Source organism: Lissotriton helveticus, chromosome 1_1, assembly GCF_964261635.1.
Source record: "Lissotriton helveticus chromosome 1_1, aLisHel1.1, whole genome shotgun sequence".
In the NCBI taxonomy this organism is placed as follows: Eukaryota; Metazoa; Chordata; class Amphibia; order Caudata; family Salamandridae; genus Lissotriton; species Lissotriton helveticus.
The window spans coordinates 199,844,435-199,861,395 of NC_136057.1; the positions used below are offsets into that span (position 1 = coordinate 199,844,435).

A 16,961-nucleotide genomic window follows, 5' to 3' on the forward strand; every position below is an offset into this window, starting at 1 on the left:
GGAAAAGGGAGCAAGGAGATCGACCTGTAGTTGGAGAAACAGGCCGGATCCAAGGTTGGCTTTTTTAGCAGAGGTGACACCACTGCTAACTTCCAGCATTCTGGCACCGATGCCAATTCCAAGGATTGGAGGCAGATCGAAGACAGAGGCAGAAAATGTTCTGCGTGAAAGGCCTTCCAGAACTTGGGGGGCAGCGGATCAAGCGGAGACCCCGAGGACACCGAATGAGCAACCTTACAAAATTCCTCAAAGGAAGGAGGGGGGAAAAAGCTCAGCCGGGGTAGCCTCGGTAAATTGGCAGAGGCTCCCGGCCCAAGGGCGGCGATAACCGTCTGAGCTCCCACACCGATCGGCGGTGGTCGACTCGGTGAACTGCCCGGAGCTCCCGGCCCCGGGTTGGCAACACTAGTACAAAATCGGCTAGACAGGTCAGCCGCCACTCCCAGGCTAGCATCCGCAGATACGGGATGTGTTAAGCCCTCCAGTATCATAGCGGTCTTCTCCTCGAAGGCAAGAGCCAACGAGTCGCACAGAGCCTGTGACGCCCGGACCGAGTTAGCCGCACAAACCGGATGTGACAGGTCCTTGACAATTTTGAACAGGGCTTGGGATTTATTAGGCGCCTGCCGCAGGGAAGTTTGTATAAAAGTCGCCTTGGCCTGCTTGATCTGATCCTTATAGCCTCTCAGTGCGAGTCTAAACAAGACTTTAGCCGAGGGGGAGTACTCCCTTCTCCACGCTCTCTCTGCCCGTTTACAGCTCAGCTTCAAGTGTTGTAGCTCCTCCGTAAACCAAGGAAAAGCCCGGTTCACCCTCACTCTTGCCCTACGAAGGGGCACAATCTTGTCGAGCGACTCGGTGATGGACCGGCACAAGGAGGAGTAGCTTTCTTCCACTGAATTCCTCAGGCAGAAGTTGGCAGATATTAAGGAGGGCAGAGGGGATAAGCTGAGCAGTCGGGACCAAGGTCGCCCCAAATGCGAGAGTCCTACCCCAGCGGCCTCGGAGGAGTGGTCCCCTAAGCATAGGGAGAAGACCACAAGCGCGTGGTCGGTCCAGCATTGGGCTAAGATGTCATTAATCACTGCCGAATGAACGCCCGCAAAAATAAGATCCAAAACATGACCGCCCCTATGAGTCGCGGAACAGACCAGTTGTTGCAGTTGGATGTCAGCAAGGGCTTGACAGAGTGAAGTAAACGCTCCGTCTAAAGGACCCCCCTGCCATAGATTAAAGTCACCCAGAACTAGCAGGTTCGAATGGGTGTTTGAAAGGTCATATACTAAGTCAAGGAACTCTGGCAGGGAAGAGGCCGAGCCCGGCGGCCGATAGCACAGCACCCCGGATATCAGTGTTCTCTCCAGGTTTCTGAAGGAAAAACCCATGAGCTCAAAGCCCGAGACTTCGCTGATTTTAAGCTGGAAAACATCCAGCTGTTCGCGGTAAATGATACCGATTCCGCCGCCTAGATTCTTTGGCCGAGGAGTATGGATAATTTTAAAGCCCGGGGGACAGGCCAAACCTAGTTCAACTAGGCAGTCCTCGCGAGTCCACGTTTCCGTTAAAAACAACACGTCCAGCCCAGATGACTCAACCAAAAAGGCGATCTCCGTGTGGTGCTTGCAGAGCGACCGAACATTAAGCAGTCCACATGACAGTGACTGAAGCGGAGATAGAGCAGTGGGTTTCTGTGTTGAGGAATCATGGGACGGTGTCAGAGCCCGCAAGTCTGACTGAGAATAGACCAAACGGGGAGAGTGCGAGTGGCCAGAGGTAGCGGCCCTATGCGCGTCCGTTGCACGAACGGGCGCAAACGGGCTTACCTCTGGCGCACCCGCCAGGCCGAGAGGTCACGTGGGTCCTGGCAGGGCGAGTGGCTCTCCCTCACCAAAGATGGCGCTCCCTCAAGAGAAACCTTCCCCCAATCCAAAATGGCGCTCTCAGAAGTGGCGCGATGAGTATACAGTGCCCCCGAGTCCCTTCTACCCCACAAAGTGTGGGTGTGCAGGCGTTTAAATGCGGGTAAGTTTCTCCCTCAATTCCCACTAAGCGGTACAACAAAGGAAAATAAAACAGAGCAAGCGCTCGGCGCTAATCAAGAGTAATAGTTTTAAAAGAGATTTAAAAGCAGGTGAAGCGTTTCATATACAGCGCGAGTGCAGGAACTAATAATAGGGGGTGTCCCCACCCCAAGGAAGGGACCCATTGTTCCCGGCCTTTACTTACCTGTAACACCCCTTACTCTAGTATTTATGGGCAACCCGAACCTTGTCTCCTCAAACAAGAACCGACCTGAAGAAGGCCCGAAGAAGCTAGGGCGCTAGGTGGCGCACGAGCAGAATGGCCGTACTGTATTGAGGCTCCTGCAGCTCGGGGAACTAATCCGTAAAAATATCCTGCCCAAATGGTCCTACTCGATGAATAATTGAAGTGCTGTAACGCTTATCTCCTTGTACCTGCCTACAGCGAGTTTGGTGCTGGAAGGTGACTCCCAACTACCACAACGAAGGTGATGAGAAACCCCCGCCGTCGGCGACCTGCCCGCCTGGAGCTGCTTCTGGGCTGACCCCGCTACGCAAGCACCGCTGCGCCCACGTGGAAACTAGGCGTCTTAGCGGCATAAGCCCACGGCTCCAGAACACAGTACATTCGGGGTGAGTCTCGCTAGCAGCCCCTCCTCTGAGCCCATTAATACGCCACTCCCAGTGCAAACCTGCCATTGAGGGAGCCGCACGAAATCCAACGTGCCGCCGCGACTCTCGCGGTTACTACCTCTCCCGTCAGCACCGTGCCACCATCTTCAGCAGGGGCATTACTGCGGCGATGTTGCTACAACCCATACGGCCCTTCAGCCACGGCCCTGACACGGCCGGTAATAACGGGAACCGACCTCCACACCCCTTGGGTACAGTAGGAGATCGTAAGTACACACACACACACAATGTAGCACTAGCCGCCACATACGTGGTGAAGGAATCCGCGCTGAGGGCCCTATCCCCCCCTGGGAGTTGCAAAAAGCACTGGGAAACCACAGCATTGACTGCCCCAGCACTGTGAGGGTTGAGGAGGGGATTGAAGAACAGTCACCACAGAACAATAACGGACATCACTGCCCCCTGCGACACCATAGCCCAAGCATCAAAAGGCGCGGTGCTACACAAACATTGCTCTAAGACCTATCGAGGCCTACACTACAACCCAGAAAGACGGGGCGCAGCGGCAGGTGGCGGCGACAGCCACGGAACAATCCAACCACATTATGCCTTCTATAACGCGGAGTCCCAGGCGAACCAGAGAGGCATATAGCTGCTAACTGGCAAGGCCACACAGAAAGACGGTAAATATAGGGAAAGCAGATCCGAAACAGCCAAAACTGGTGTTCGATGCCAGTAGAGGCAGCCGCGCACAGCAAGGCGAACTCGGAGCAGCTGACACACCTATTTCAGGCCCAACTAACACACCTGAAGAAGACTTAAAAGCGATACTCCTGGAAGTGCATCAGGGCCTCACAACAATAGCCGAAAAAATGGACGCAATGTCCACCCGAATGCACGCCATTGTGCACAAACTTGAAGGCCACAAAGAACGCATCAAAGAAGCAGAGAAGCGTATCTCTGACACTTCCCAGCTCCAGCACATGTGGAACACATGGATAAATTGCTTAAGGTTTTCGCGGCGAAAAATGAAGATTTAGAAGCACGCAGTAGAAGGAATAACATACGGGTCCTGGGCATTCCCGAGAGCACCAACACTGGGAAGATGGTAGAGTATGTCGAGCGACTCCTGCGTGATACAATCGGTGCTGAATCCTTCTTGTCTAAATTCATCGTCAAACGCGCACACAGATCACTAGGTGCTAGACCCCCTCCGGGAAGCACACCACGCTCAATCATTGCTCGGTTTCTAAATTACAGAGACCGGGACACTGCTCTCAAAGCAGCCCGGGAGAAGCACCAGTTGACCTTCGATGGCAATCAATTCACTATATACCCGGATTTTACTGCAATCGTGCAGGAAGAGTGACGCAAGTTCATGCCGGCCAAAAAGAAACTCCGTGAGGCACAAATTGAGTATGCGCTCCTCTACCCAGCGTGTCTGCGAGTCACTCACCAAGGAAAACAGACATTCTTCACTAAGCCACAACAGGTGGACGATTTCCTGAAACGACTCAAGCATCGCAACAATTCCTCAACCATGCCGGATTCACCAAACAGATCCAGATCACTGACCACTGACTAGCTGCTGCCGGAGGTGTGGCGCGCCCAAATACAGAAACGAAGGAGAAAGAGTACAGACACATAGGCGGCTGACAGCGAAAACTGAACACTTTGGACACAAGCCACTTGGCGGCAAGATCTAGTTGGGCGACAGAACCAATCGCCTTATGGCGAACACCAGATAAGTGACAATATGAAGGACCACGGGACACTAAGGTACCCAGGCACCCTTGCCCTCTCAGAGCTGAGACATTCCATTGTTCGGTCTCTCTGAGGACGAGGAGTATACTTGCATGGCCCTAGGAGTTCCCCCCGAGGGCGCTCCCCCTTTGTTTTGAGCTGCGGACTGATATGTAGCCTGTTCTTGAAGTTCTGGGGGGTTAGGGAAGGGGGGAGGGACACACCAACCTGCCATGTTTGGGATGCTTCAGTGGGGGGCGGGGGGGAGGGGGCACAGGGTTGTTTTCTAAGTTTATATCCAACGAAAAGGCCACATGTGATGGAAAAATTGTATTTGCACTGTTTTTATCTTCCTCGCAGGCATAGAATAGCTCCCATAATGCTTGTTATAAATTACCGATAATTATGGCTAACCTAGCGTCAATTCCAAATTTGCAAATTGGAATATCCAGGGCTTGGGTGATCCAAGAAAGCAATGCCAAGTCCTGGCATATTTAGACAGACATCAGATACACATAGCAATGCTTCAAGAGACCCACATCAATCCCAAACAGAACAACACATTCGCAAATAAGTGGGCAGAACACAGTGCGTGGGGCAGACTGAGCAAAGACTCCATCATCTAAGCCTGCTTCTACGGTCCTGATGTAGACTCCCATGACTAAGATTGCAGTTAGGATTAACCCTGGGCATAGTACTACGCAAAGCATGCAAAGTTTGCAAGAGCAGCATTATCAACAATGCTCACAAATGACATGCTATAAAATTACAAAAAACACGGTTGATGGACAGAATGCAGAACAATGTCATACATTCACCCCAGTACAAGGATCTGGGCCTAAATCCATTGTTTATTTGCACTCCACACCACCATGGGTTAGATACTGGCTATATGCAAATCCGCTCTGACCCTGTGCCTCATGGGAACAGTCCAGTCCGAACTACCAAGCCATGTCTTTCCCAGACCGGAATCAAGCATCCAAGGACCGGTTTCTGGCTATCAGCCTTCATCAGCCTGGATAGCTTGACTCCAGTGGTGTGGAGAGCCTGGGACTCACGTCTGAGCATACCCAGCCCAATCGGGGTGTCCATCCACTGTTTTTTTTTCAATTCGTTACTAGATGTCCCTCATGAGTCAAATGCAAATGCATTGAAATTATTCTTACATCAAGCTGCAGTTCCACTAGTCGTTACTAGATGTCCCTCACGAGTCAAATACAAAAGCATTGAAACCCTTTCATGAAGCTTATGCATTTGACTCGTGAGGGACATCTAGTAACAACTAGTGGAACTGCAGCTTGATGTAAGAATAATTTCAATGCATTTGCATTTGACGCGTGAGGCACATCTAGTAACACTAGTTGAACTGCAGCTCTTAGTAGAATTATTTTGATATTGGATACTATAATATTCACTGCCTACTGCTAATCTCGTCCCATAATGCTTTGCAGGGCCTTTGGTTGGGATTGTTTTTTTGCCAATAACTGTGCTTGTGGTGGTCCTAAGAGGATGGGACCACCACCGAATCATTCAATAAGATTTGCTTTTTGTTTTCAAGGCATCTGCTTGGTTCTCTCCCTAGGTGAAGGTGGATCTCAAATTCATCACTTCTTTCACTGCGTATTAATTTATCATTCACTTTTGTGAAAGTGCTAAATGCTCTGGGTGTGCAAAATGCAATTTTCAATTATTGCACAGTGCAGAAAAGTACACAGTGCCATCAGCTACACACTACGCAAAGTTTAGTACTACGCAAAGTTCCTACGCCAACTACGCCCAGGGTTAGTTAGGTAACACCCACCTCTTATGGGGAGGCGACTTCAATGTTGCTCCAGACTCTACCGTAGACAGATCCAACCCCGCACCACATCACTACACTAGCTCACAAAGAACTCTGCAGGGCATTACAATGTCTAATAGTCTAATAGACGCCTGGCTCCATCTCCATCCAAATGTTATAAAGGGTACACACTATGTGACCCAATTTGCGTCATGGGCCCGCATAGACCATTTTCTGTTTACACGAGGAATGGGCCCCCTGGTATCAAGTGTCACGCACTTAGCGAGAACATACTCCGACCACGCCCCCATAAGACTAGCCATTAAGCTTCCAGGATACGATGCTCCGCTCAGGACTTGGTGGCTTCAGCCCCTAGCACTGCTTGATGCGGTGTTCCACGAAGAACTAGGCCAAGAAATACAAGAATTCCTACAGAGAAATAAAGGCTCAGTAGACAGCGTGGAAACCGTCTGTGAGGCCTTCAAGGTCACGATTAGGGGCTTCTGTATTTCCAAAAGCTCAGGCGTACTACGGGACTTTCAGGGCTCTTTGAAAAAGTTAGAGACTGAAATCAAGCATCTTGAGACGCAACTAGCCACCAGCACTGATAGGCAGGTCCAGCGAGAGCTCTGTGTGCAAATTAACTGAGTATACCGACACTGCTAACAGGGAAGCGAAACTTAGAAGCAAACACTGGGTCGCCAGACGGTATGGAGAGGGGGAGCGACCTGGGAAGTCACTGATACTGATACATAAACCCCGTTTTTCCAACCATGTACTAGAAATCGCAGGGCCTGGGACACTACATATCGGGACACTGCTGACATACTCGTACATTCTCCACACACTACTCCTCCCTGTACACATCACAGCGACATGACAAACTAGACCTAAACGCCTATCTAGAGGATATAGCATTGGGACGGTTGGGTGATACCCAACGAGAATTTCTAAGCACCCCCTTTAAGCGGTAGGAAATACGGGAAGCCATAATGCACACACAATCGGGGAAAGCCCCTGTCTCAGATGGGCTCCCAATAGAATTTTATAAAACATATATAGATTACCTAGCTCCCATCCTCAAAGAGGTGTATTGAGACGCGTTGGACAATGGTATACTTCCCCTATCTATGAGGGAGGCCCACATCACCTCACTACTGAAACCTGGGAAATCTGCTCTTTGCTGTGACTTACAGGTCACTCTCTCTCATCAATTGTGACACCAAAATCCTGTCCAAAGTCATAGCTAATAGACTGAACTTGCTCATGGACAAGCTGTCCCTCCCTGACTAGGTGGGCTTCATTACCGGCAGAGCGACCACACATAATCTCTACACGTTCTTCGTGATTCTTCACAACGTAGTCCCTGATCTACCACTCGCTGCGGTATTTCTAGACGCTACTTAAGCGTTTGATTCTGTTAAATGGGCTTATTTAACAGGAATCCTACAGCGAATGGGCTTTCCCCCCACTGTTTATCTCCTTGATAAGGTTGCTATACAACCTCCCAGTAACTAAAGTCTGTGTCAATGGGGAATCTCTCGCCGGCCTTTCACATCTCGAGAAGCACTCAGCAGGGCTGACTACTTTCCCCCCTACTTTTTGCCCTGGCAATAGAACCCTTAGCAGCCAAGCTGCGACATACCAGGACAAAGCATTACACTGTAATCTACAGAAAATTCTATTATCTCTGTATGCAGATGATATTACCTTATATGTCTGCGACCTGTAAACAAACCTTAATTCACTCCTCCGTGAATTCATCGTGTTTGGGAAACTATCAGGGATTCACATCAACTGGGGTAAGTCGCAAATTTTCCCCCTCACCGCAGCGGCCACACCATTTCCCCTAGACTTCCCGCTAGAGTGGTGTCACTCTGAGATGCGCTACCTCGGGATCCGAATCCCTAGAGACAGGGAAGAGCTCATGCGCTCAAACTATGGCAGAGCCTTGAGTCACATCACAGACGTCACCCGATGGGTTTCTCTGCCTCTCTCGGTGCGGGAAGTGCATCCCTGATTAAAATGGTGGTTCTCCCACAGTTGCTATTCTTGTTTATCAACATAACTTATAATCCCGTGTGACATTTCTTCACAGCCCTACATACGGAAATGATCAGACTTGTATGGGGGGGGGCAAACAGCCTTGCTTAAAATGGAGCATACGTACCAGGCCTTATGCGCAGGGAGGCTTTGATGTACCGGATTTTGAGCTTTATTATACCTGTGGCCAAACTCACTATGCATATTATTGGTTTCATCCTCCCTGATACATGCAACAAATGGCGGCGGAGCATTGGCTGGCTGACCCTGTACCTCTAGAAGGCACATTATGTGACCCTCCGTCACTACGAGACAAGACACCAACTACTGTCACCTGCACGGTCAACGCCTGGCATCGTATATTAAGCTTACCACAATGTCCTGTGCTCTCTTCCCCACTACTACCCCTGATATATCACCCCCGCATGCAACTCCTACAGGAAAAAGGGTTCCACAAGCTCACACATGGGGCGACCCCTACCATAATGGACAGTTTCGGACACTACCTCACATATTCCGGGAAGACCAGCCATACCCTTTAGACGTCTTCCTATACGTTTGGCTGCAGCAGGGCCTCCTCTCTGTCACATCAGAGTTTCCACACAAGCCCCCTACACTAGCCCCTTTGCATCGGGTGCTACAAGCCACACCCGCAGGGCACATGGTCTCCATTCTCTAGCACACAATACATACCACATAAGAGCTGTCACCATGCCCATCCAGAACACACTGGGACTCAAAGCTTGGTTATGGGCTCACGGATAACCAATGGACATACTGTTGCATGCAAACAGAACAAATCTCTGCAAGCAATACATTGCGTATCACACACTACAAATTTCTACATTGCTTGTATTATGCTCCAGTAAAAATACACAAATATAAGTTAAAAGACACTGATCAGTGCACACGCTGTAACGCTCTGCAGGCCGGTTTACTTCACTTACCCTGGGAATGCCCCGAAGTGTATACTAGGAGCAAGTGTTCAATGCCTTTGATCAAATGACGATGTTGTTCCTGAAGCGTACCCCCCCTGGTCGCCCTGCTTGGTTACAGAAAACCTATCGTTAAACCATATCGCAAATACCTTGACATTGCCTTACTAATGGCCAAGCCCCGTGTCGCATGCCGATGGGGTAGAGGGCGAGCACCAAAATTCAAGGAATGACTCACCAATTAATTATATTGCCAGGAGCAACTGACTCATTACGCAGACTTACTCCCCAGGGCTTCACTTCCCAGGGATATATGATACCCCCTAAAAACCTACCTTCTTACGCATCCCTCATACACGGATGAGTCCGAGCCTTACGCTTAGGTGTCACATGTAAATACTTACCTGATGGTATATTCTTCTCACATCTCCGACCCTTGGTTTAACCACATTTCCAATCCCGCTTTGGCGCTGCTATTGGTGCATTTGCTAACGTATTGATGATGCTTGTAGGTGCACAGTGGCTAGTAATCACATACAATGTGCAGATGTGTATAATGCATGTAATGCCGAACAATGTACACGAGTTCGGAATGTAATGTTGTACTGAAAGGATCACTGCCGCAACAGCTTTTACCTAGACGCTAATACTTTTCACCAAGAGACTTGCCTGCGAGGAATTGGTGTATTGTCATATGTTTATTAATCACATGCCTGCCCGCATTCTATGAAATTGTGATTGAATGATTTCATTGTGGTAATAACCAATGAAAACCGTTTAAAAAAAAAAAAGAACTGAAGAAGCTAGGCTGAACTAAGAAGAGGAGGATGCCCACTGACTTGGCCCCAGCCCTACTGGCCTGTCCGCACCTTAAACCTGCTCCAGCGAAATCCCGGTGTGTCCTGCAGCCAGCAGCCCTGAAGAGCCCTAAGGACCTGCCCTGCTTTCCAAGACTTTGTCTCCCGTGAGCACCGGATTAGCTCATCCACAGACTCTAGCTCCGGCCAAATCTGCGAGTCTGCACCCGATGCCCACAACCCAAGTATGAGTGTCCCAGCACCGCAAGGAGGCCTAATCGGCGAACCTGACGTGCGATCTGGTGATCTCTGACCTGCCTCAAATCTCCAATTGACGCATGCTGCCTCTTTCTGGAGGATCCCCCGACCTCGACTGGAGCTGGTAAGAAAACCTGATGCCTAACGACACCTTCACCCGACGGCCCACAGGCCTGGGTCGCCAAACCGAAGGTGTCACAGCATCCCCAGGCATCCTAACTTACCTCTCCAACCGATGGGCACCTCCAGAAGATCTTCGTCCCCGAGCCCGCAGTGTTCGGTGCAATTGGAGAATCCCCATTGACATCAAAAGGCACCCAACGCCAAAATAGCACCCTGCACCAAGCCGCCGCTGTGGGGGCACCTTGTGTGCTAAACCAAATCCCACTATGCCCTGAGCCTAACACCAGGAGCTTTGCCTTCACAGGCTTGTGGCCTGCAAGTGAGCAGCCACCAACCAATGGCCCCCTATCCCCCATTGGATAGCATTGGGCCTCAGCACCTGGCTGCGCTAGTGCCGCTAAGGGTGCTTGAAGAGTGCATCCTTGACCCTGACTCTAGGGAACCCTGGTGCTAACCCCAGAATACCAACTTCCACAACAAAGTACTTACCTGTGAACCGATACCTCCATTTCCTTCCGTAGGATGGCATTGACTGCTTTTCTTTGGAAAAATCTTTTAAGTGTGGAGTTGGGTTGTCTGAAAACTTGAAAATTAGAAAATATCGAAAAACTGTATTACTTACCATTTGTCTAGGAGATGTCCCAGTGTGATATCTAGGCAGATCACACTGGTTAGCAAAAGTAACTTAAAAGCTAATCCAATAAGTAATGTGCACAGTAATCTGTAAAGTAACTAATAACTAATTTCGAAGTGTTGACTTACTTGTAACTAAACCAACTGCATTTGAACCTGCATTCAACTGTATTTCACTGCATAAAAACTTGCAAAGTATTATTTCACTTACCTGCACCATGCGTGGCTTGGTTCTAAAAATAGAATAACTAAATAATATTTTTATACAAACAAATTGGTCTTAGTTCAGTCTGAGTGTGTGAAATCATTGAGTGTGTACAACAAATGCTTAACACTACCCGCTGATCAAGCCTTACTGCTCACCCACACTACCACAAACGAGGGCTCTCCAACTGCTGTCACAACACCACTGAGAACCTTCTTCTACCCTGGGTGGCGGAGATTGTCCGCCCCCCTTGGCCTGGATTCGCGGAGCTGAGGCCCACGGACCGACGGCTCCCAGGAGGGGACTGCAGTGGACTTGGTTTGCCTGGCGGTCCCTGAGGCTGGAGTGGAGTGCTGCGGGGCTTGACCCGGCCGCCCGGACCGCGATGCGCCCTACCCCTACGGCTGGTGGCTTGCCTGGGCGCACCATCGTCTCATGAGCGGAACACCACGCTGCGGTCCAGTCTGGGGTAAGTCGGCCATCTCATTGGGTGGCGCCTCCTCCTCCCCCCACAGCCCCCTCCCCCTTACCCACCCCCCTCCAGGAGGTTTAGATGGGGGGTGTTTGGTGTTGACGGGCCGAGCGTGGGGGCGCGGTTTGGCCACTATATCGGGTGGCGAGGGTGCTGACTGGGGAACCCATTCCTTACCTAGCGCGTGTTGGCTGGCCTGTCTGGAGATTATGGGGAAGCCCCGCGCCCTTCAAGCCCCCGGCCCCACAACCCAAACAACAATGGAACAGTTTGCGAAGTCGGATCGGGGCCCCAGCGGCGGATTGCCGGGTGGCTCTGGCGTAGCCGGGGGTGACCTCTCGACCATCTTACAGGCGATCAGCATGTCCCAGGCATCCGTACAAAAGCAAGATAGGGGAAGTGCGGATAGACATGGCCTTAATTCGTAGTGGACCTCCGCAAGGCCACAGAACGCATCACCGAGGCGGAGTCCCGTATCTCCATGGTGGAAGACGACGTAAGCATCCTCAAGTCCCAGGTGGCCCGTCTTCAGTCGCAGACCTCTGAGCTACACCGTAGGGCCGAAGATGCAGAAAATAGAGCGCGCCAAAACAACCTGGGCCTCCTGGGTTTCCCGGAGGGAGTTGAGAAGGACCGCGTCGCCACCTTTATGGAGACCTGGATCTGCTCCTGGATGCCTAAGGAGAAACTCTCCCCCTGGTTTGCGGTAGAGCGAGCCCATCTCGTCCCATCATCCTTAGGATTTTGAACTTCTGCAACAGGGACGCCATACTGGGAGCGGCCAGGGAGCTGGGGCCGTTGCACTACCAGGACTCTAGAATCATGGTTTTTCCAGACTACACCAGGGAGGTCCAGTCACAACGTCGCTCTTACGACGAAGTCAAACAAAAACTCAGGGCGATGGGCTCCTCTACCCGGTCCGGCTCAGTTATCTTCCAAAATAAGACCTTTTTCTTCGATTCCCCACAGGCCTCGTGGACCTGGCTCATGGAGGAGCGGCCCCTCCTTCCGGGAGCGACTCTTTCTCCTTCCCGGAGGGCCCCGGGACGGCAGGGCCAGCCCACGCCGGAGCCCCGACGACGCAGGACCGGGTCCCGGAGGAGAGGCGGCCGTCGGGGTGGGGGTTTATGGTCGCCGGAGGCACGGTCCCAGCACTCGCCGATCCAGACCAGGGGGCAGGGATCCACTCCCCCACCGCTGGCTTCCTCCTTGATCGACCTGGGCAGCGTCCCTGAACCCAGTGCAACTCCGAGACATCCCATGTCTGACTCTGACCTGTCGGGGACCCCTGTGATCCGCGGCTCTGATGTGGAGACCTGTTCATGACCCACACTGCCTCCGATACCTGGGGCTCCACACCTGGGCTCTTCATCATTGTGACTCCCTCTGACTCCCCGACCAAGCTCTTACTGAGCTCACTTGACTGGTTTGGTGGGGTACTACCCTTTGATGAAATCCTGGGTTTCGGCACTCTAGTTAACATATACCTGTTCCTTTTTCTCTGACCTTGCTGTTAGCATTTCATCCGAACACAAGGAGAGGGGTCTGACTCAGCCATGTCCCATTTTTGTGGTAGCTAACCGTTTTAGTTCAGCTGTTTACCTTCCTGTGAGGTGCCATGATAGGAATTGTTTAGGGCGACAGATGCTTCTCTTGACGAAGTGTAGGGTGTGGGGAGTTGGGGGGGCGAGGGAGGGGGGAGGAGACCGTTGTCTCTTAGGAGTTTGTTATTTTTAGCCGCCCACGGGCCGCTGTGTTTCGTTCCTATTGGTAGCCACATGTTTTTCTTCCTTCCTCAGCTGGCGCACACACCGTTACCTCCTCTAACTATGTCCTTGAGCCCCGGATCTGGGTGGAGCTTCCCCTCCGACCGTACATGGCTTTCCGTATGCACCCGCATCACATTAAGTCTCATCTTCATACATGCCTCACGCCTATAACAGACGCCCCCACATTCTCTCCTGGAATGTAAATGGCCTTTTGGACCGCATCAAACGTACTGCTGTGCTTCGTGCGGCCCACCGCCACATGCCTGACGCTTTGCTTCTCCAGGAAACGCACCTTCTGGGCTCACAATGCCATTTTTAGCCCGCTATGGGTGTGACTGAGTCTGGCACTCCAGCTTTGCCCGGGGTTCCCGGGGGGTGGCCATTCCCCTTAGATGGGGGCTTCCCTTTACCTTGGTTACCGCCGACTCTATGTGGCTTTGTCTGGGATGATTGAGGGGAATCCCGTGAACCTCCTGTGCACCTATGTCCCCCAACGCTCTTGGCACCCACCCTTCGGTGCCTCACGCAGGTGATCTCCTCCCTTCCCCAGGGCCTTACTGTCGTCAGAGGGGACTTCAATGCTGTCTTGCAGCCCTCCCGGGATGTGACGGGCACTCCGTCAGCACAACGGTTGGCCTCCGCGAAGAACCTTGTAGGATGGGCTCCGGCTGTGGGTCTCTGCGACGTCTGGAGGGTGTGGAATCCCCGAAGGGAACAATACACACACACTTCGCTCACCATACCCATTCCCGCATAGATCTTGTCCTAATGCCCGCCACAGATTGCCAACTGGTGTCGGGGGCGGAGATCCTGCCCAGGCGAATCTCCGACGATTACCCCATCTCTCTCCGCATTGGGTCCCCCACTGCAGGCCCTGGGGCAGTCTGGCGACGAAAGTGCTTGGTTCTCGCAGGACTCCGCATTGGTGGAGTCTCTTGGCCAGGAACTGCGTCACTGCTTCTCCACTAACACAGGCTCGGTCCCTTCGCAGGGAATGCTCTGGGAGGCTGGTAATGCGGTGGTTCGAGGGTTGGCCAGGGGGCTAGTCCACGCCAAACGCGCGGACCAAGTCGCACAGCTGGTGCAATTAGAGTACCGGGCTGTCCAGCTGGAACGCGCTCAGCTGACCAATGGTACTAACGACTACTCTAGGCAGCTGGCGTTGGTCCGAGACGAGATTCGGCGGATCTTCCTGGAGTCGGCCAAAATGCTCTGGCGCTCCTCGGTGGCGCATATCTACGGCTGGGGGGACAAAAATTGTAAACTTCTCCACAACCTGGTGTAATACCCCAGGGCCAACCGTATCATCCCGGAGACCCGGATGGTCACAGGGACCCGTCAAGTGGCATCGTCGGCCATCGCACAAACTTTTGCGCACTACTATGCGGACTTATACGCAGCGCGTCCTCCCGGAGCCTCCCTAGCTGGACTGTTGGAGGAGTCCAGAACCCACCTCCCATGTCTCTCCCGAGAAACCGCTGATACCCTGGACGCCCTCTCACCCCAGAAGAAATTCATGGGGCCATCTCCTTGCTGCACACTGGTAAGACGCCTGGACCCGACGGGTTCCCCCAGGAATATTACGCTACATTCCGAGATGACCTGGTCCCCCATTTGACGGAGCTATTCCGCCAGGTGGTCGATGTAGGGTCCTTCCCGTCTGAATCTGATGTGGCAACCATTGTGGTCTTCCCGAAGACACAGCCGCCCTCCCTGGACTTCTCTGACTACCGCCCAATCTTGTTGATTAACACAGAAATCAAAATCTTCGCCACTGCAATAGCTCAGCGACTCCGACCCCTCCTGCATGGTCCACCCTGATCAATGTGGGTTCATGCCTGCCAGGGGCACCAGCCACTGTATTCGCCGCCTCCACCTGGTGCTGGCCCATCGTCATCGGCTGTCCCCATACCTGGAGTTGCTTCTCGTGGACTTTGAGAAAGCCTTTGACACGGTGGACTGGGGGTACCTGGGTGATGTTCTGGAGAGAATGGGATTCGGCCTTCCCTTCCACCGCCTGATCAGGGTTATATATAATAGCCCTAGAGCCCGGGTACTTGTTAACGGTGAGCTTTCCGGACCATTTCCAATCCGGAGAGGCACCCGTCAGGGTTGCCCACTCTCACCACTCTTATTCGCACTAGTGTTGGAGCCCCTGGCGGTGTTAATCTGGCAGAACTCCCTTATCCAGGGTTGGGCCTGGGATCAGAGCCAGGTTGATAAAATTGCTTTATACGCGGACGATGTCCTGCTCTACCTGGCGGATCCGCAGCATCCCGGCCCTAGATCCCTAGCGGCCCTCTCGGCGTTTGAGCAGGCCTCGGTACTTCGTCTTAACCTGACGAAATCCACCTTGGTCCCCCTACATCCCTCTACGGCGTGTTTTGACTGGCAGGCGGTGATTCCCCTCCGGAGGCAATCATTCAAATACCTGGGCGTGTGGGTAACCCTCCACCCAGTGCTGGAATGGGCCCTCAACGTTGCCCCCCTGGTCGCTCGAATGAAAACCGACCTTAGGAACTGGCAATCCCTCCCCCTCAACCCTCTGGGCAGGAGCGCCTTTTTTAAAATGATGATTCTCCCCCGCTTTCTATACATTCTGCAGAATACCACGGTCCACCTTTCGGGTGGCTGCTTTCGGGAACTGGACGGCACACTCACCTGATTTCTATGGGGAGGTGGGCGATTGCGAATGTCTCTGTCTAACTGTCGCTTTCCCCCCTTTGACGGAGGCCTGGGATTCACCAATCTCCGTCTCTATTTGGCCACAAGGCTTATCGTGATCCATGACTGGTTTGCGGGTGGCTGGTCCGACCCACCCTAGCGGGTGGAACTCAGTACCTTGGACTTCGCGCAGATCCAGGGATTCCTCTACGGCTCCCCGGGGTCGCAGGCCTTGCCCCCAGTCACCAGGACGGTGTTCACGGCCTGGCGTGCGGCCCTTCGTCACGTGAGATGAGATCGGATGCTAACTAGATAAACACCGTTATGGCATGGTGCCTGGCTGAGGGAGGTCTCGTCCTTGGGGGGGTTTCCGTCGCTGGGATTTCGCTCCTTGGGGACGTGTGGGTGGTGGACCACATGCGCTCCTTTTCTGACCTACAACACAGGCATGCCCTTATTCACTCCCAGTTCTACAAATATTTACAACTCAGTCATGCTCTCCACATACATCTCCCAACACCCACCTCTCTCCCCGAATTTAGTCCTCTGGAAGCCCAGGTAATGATGAGGAACTTAGGGAGGGGGGTGTGTCCCATATATATCGAGCTCTGGTAAATAATTTCCCTACATCCCTTGACCGGCTAAAGGAGCGGTGGGAGGGGTGGGTCCTTTAGAAGAGGCGGACTGGTGAGACGCCCTTATGGCACCCAAAACCCTGACTACATCATCTAAGTTACGTCTGGTCCAGCTTTACTATCTCCACACGGCGTACCTCATCCCGGCGTGTCTCTTCCGAGCCGGCATGAGAGCCTCCCCGGCTTGTGCGCGCTGTGCCTGTACTCCAGCAGACTTCTACCACATGGTATGGCTGTGCCCAGCCTTGGA

The 16,961-nt window shown here is 52.5% G+C and overlaps 1 protein-coding gene and 1 long non-coding RNA gene across 6 annotated transcripts in view; one reads left to right on the forward strand and one right to left on the reverse strand.

Annotated features, from left to right (window-relative positions):
- Nucleotides 1–16,961, forward strand: part of DMAP1 (DNA methyltransferase 1 associated protein 1) — a 588,998-nt gene that overhangs the window by 301,629 nt on the left and 270,408 nt on the right. The gene's annotated exons all lie outside the window — the stretch shown is intronic.
- LOC144784870 (uncharacterized) overlaps nt 1–16,961 on the reverse strand; it is an 80,665-nt gene that overhangs the window by 56,912 nt on the left and 6,792 nt on the right. The gene's annotated exons all lie outside the window — the stretch shown is intronic.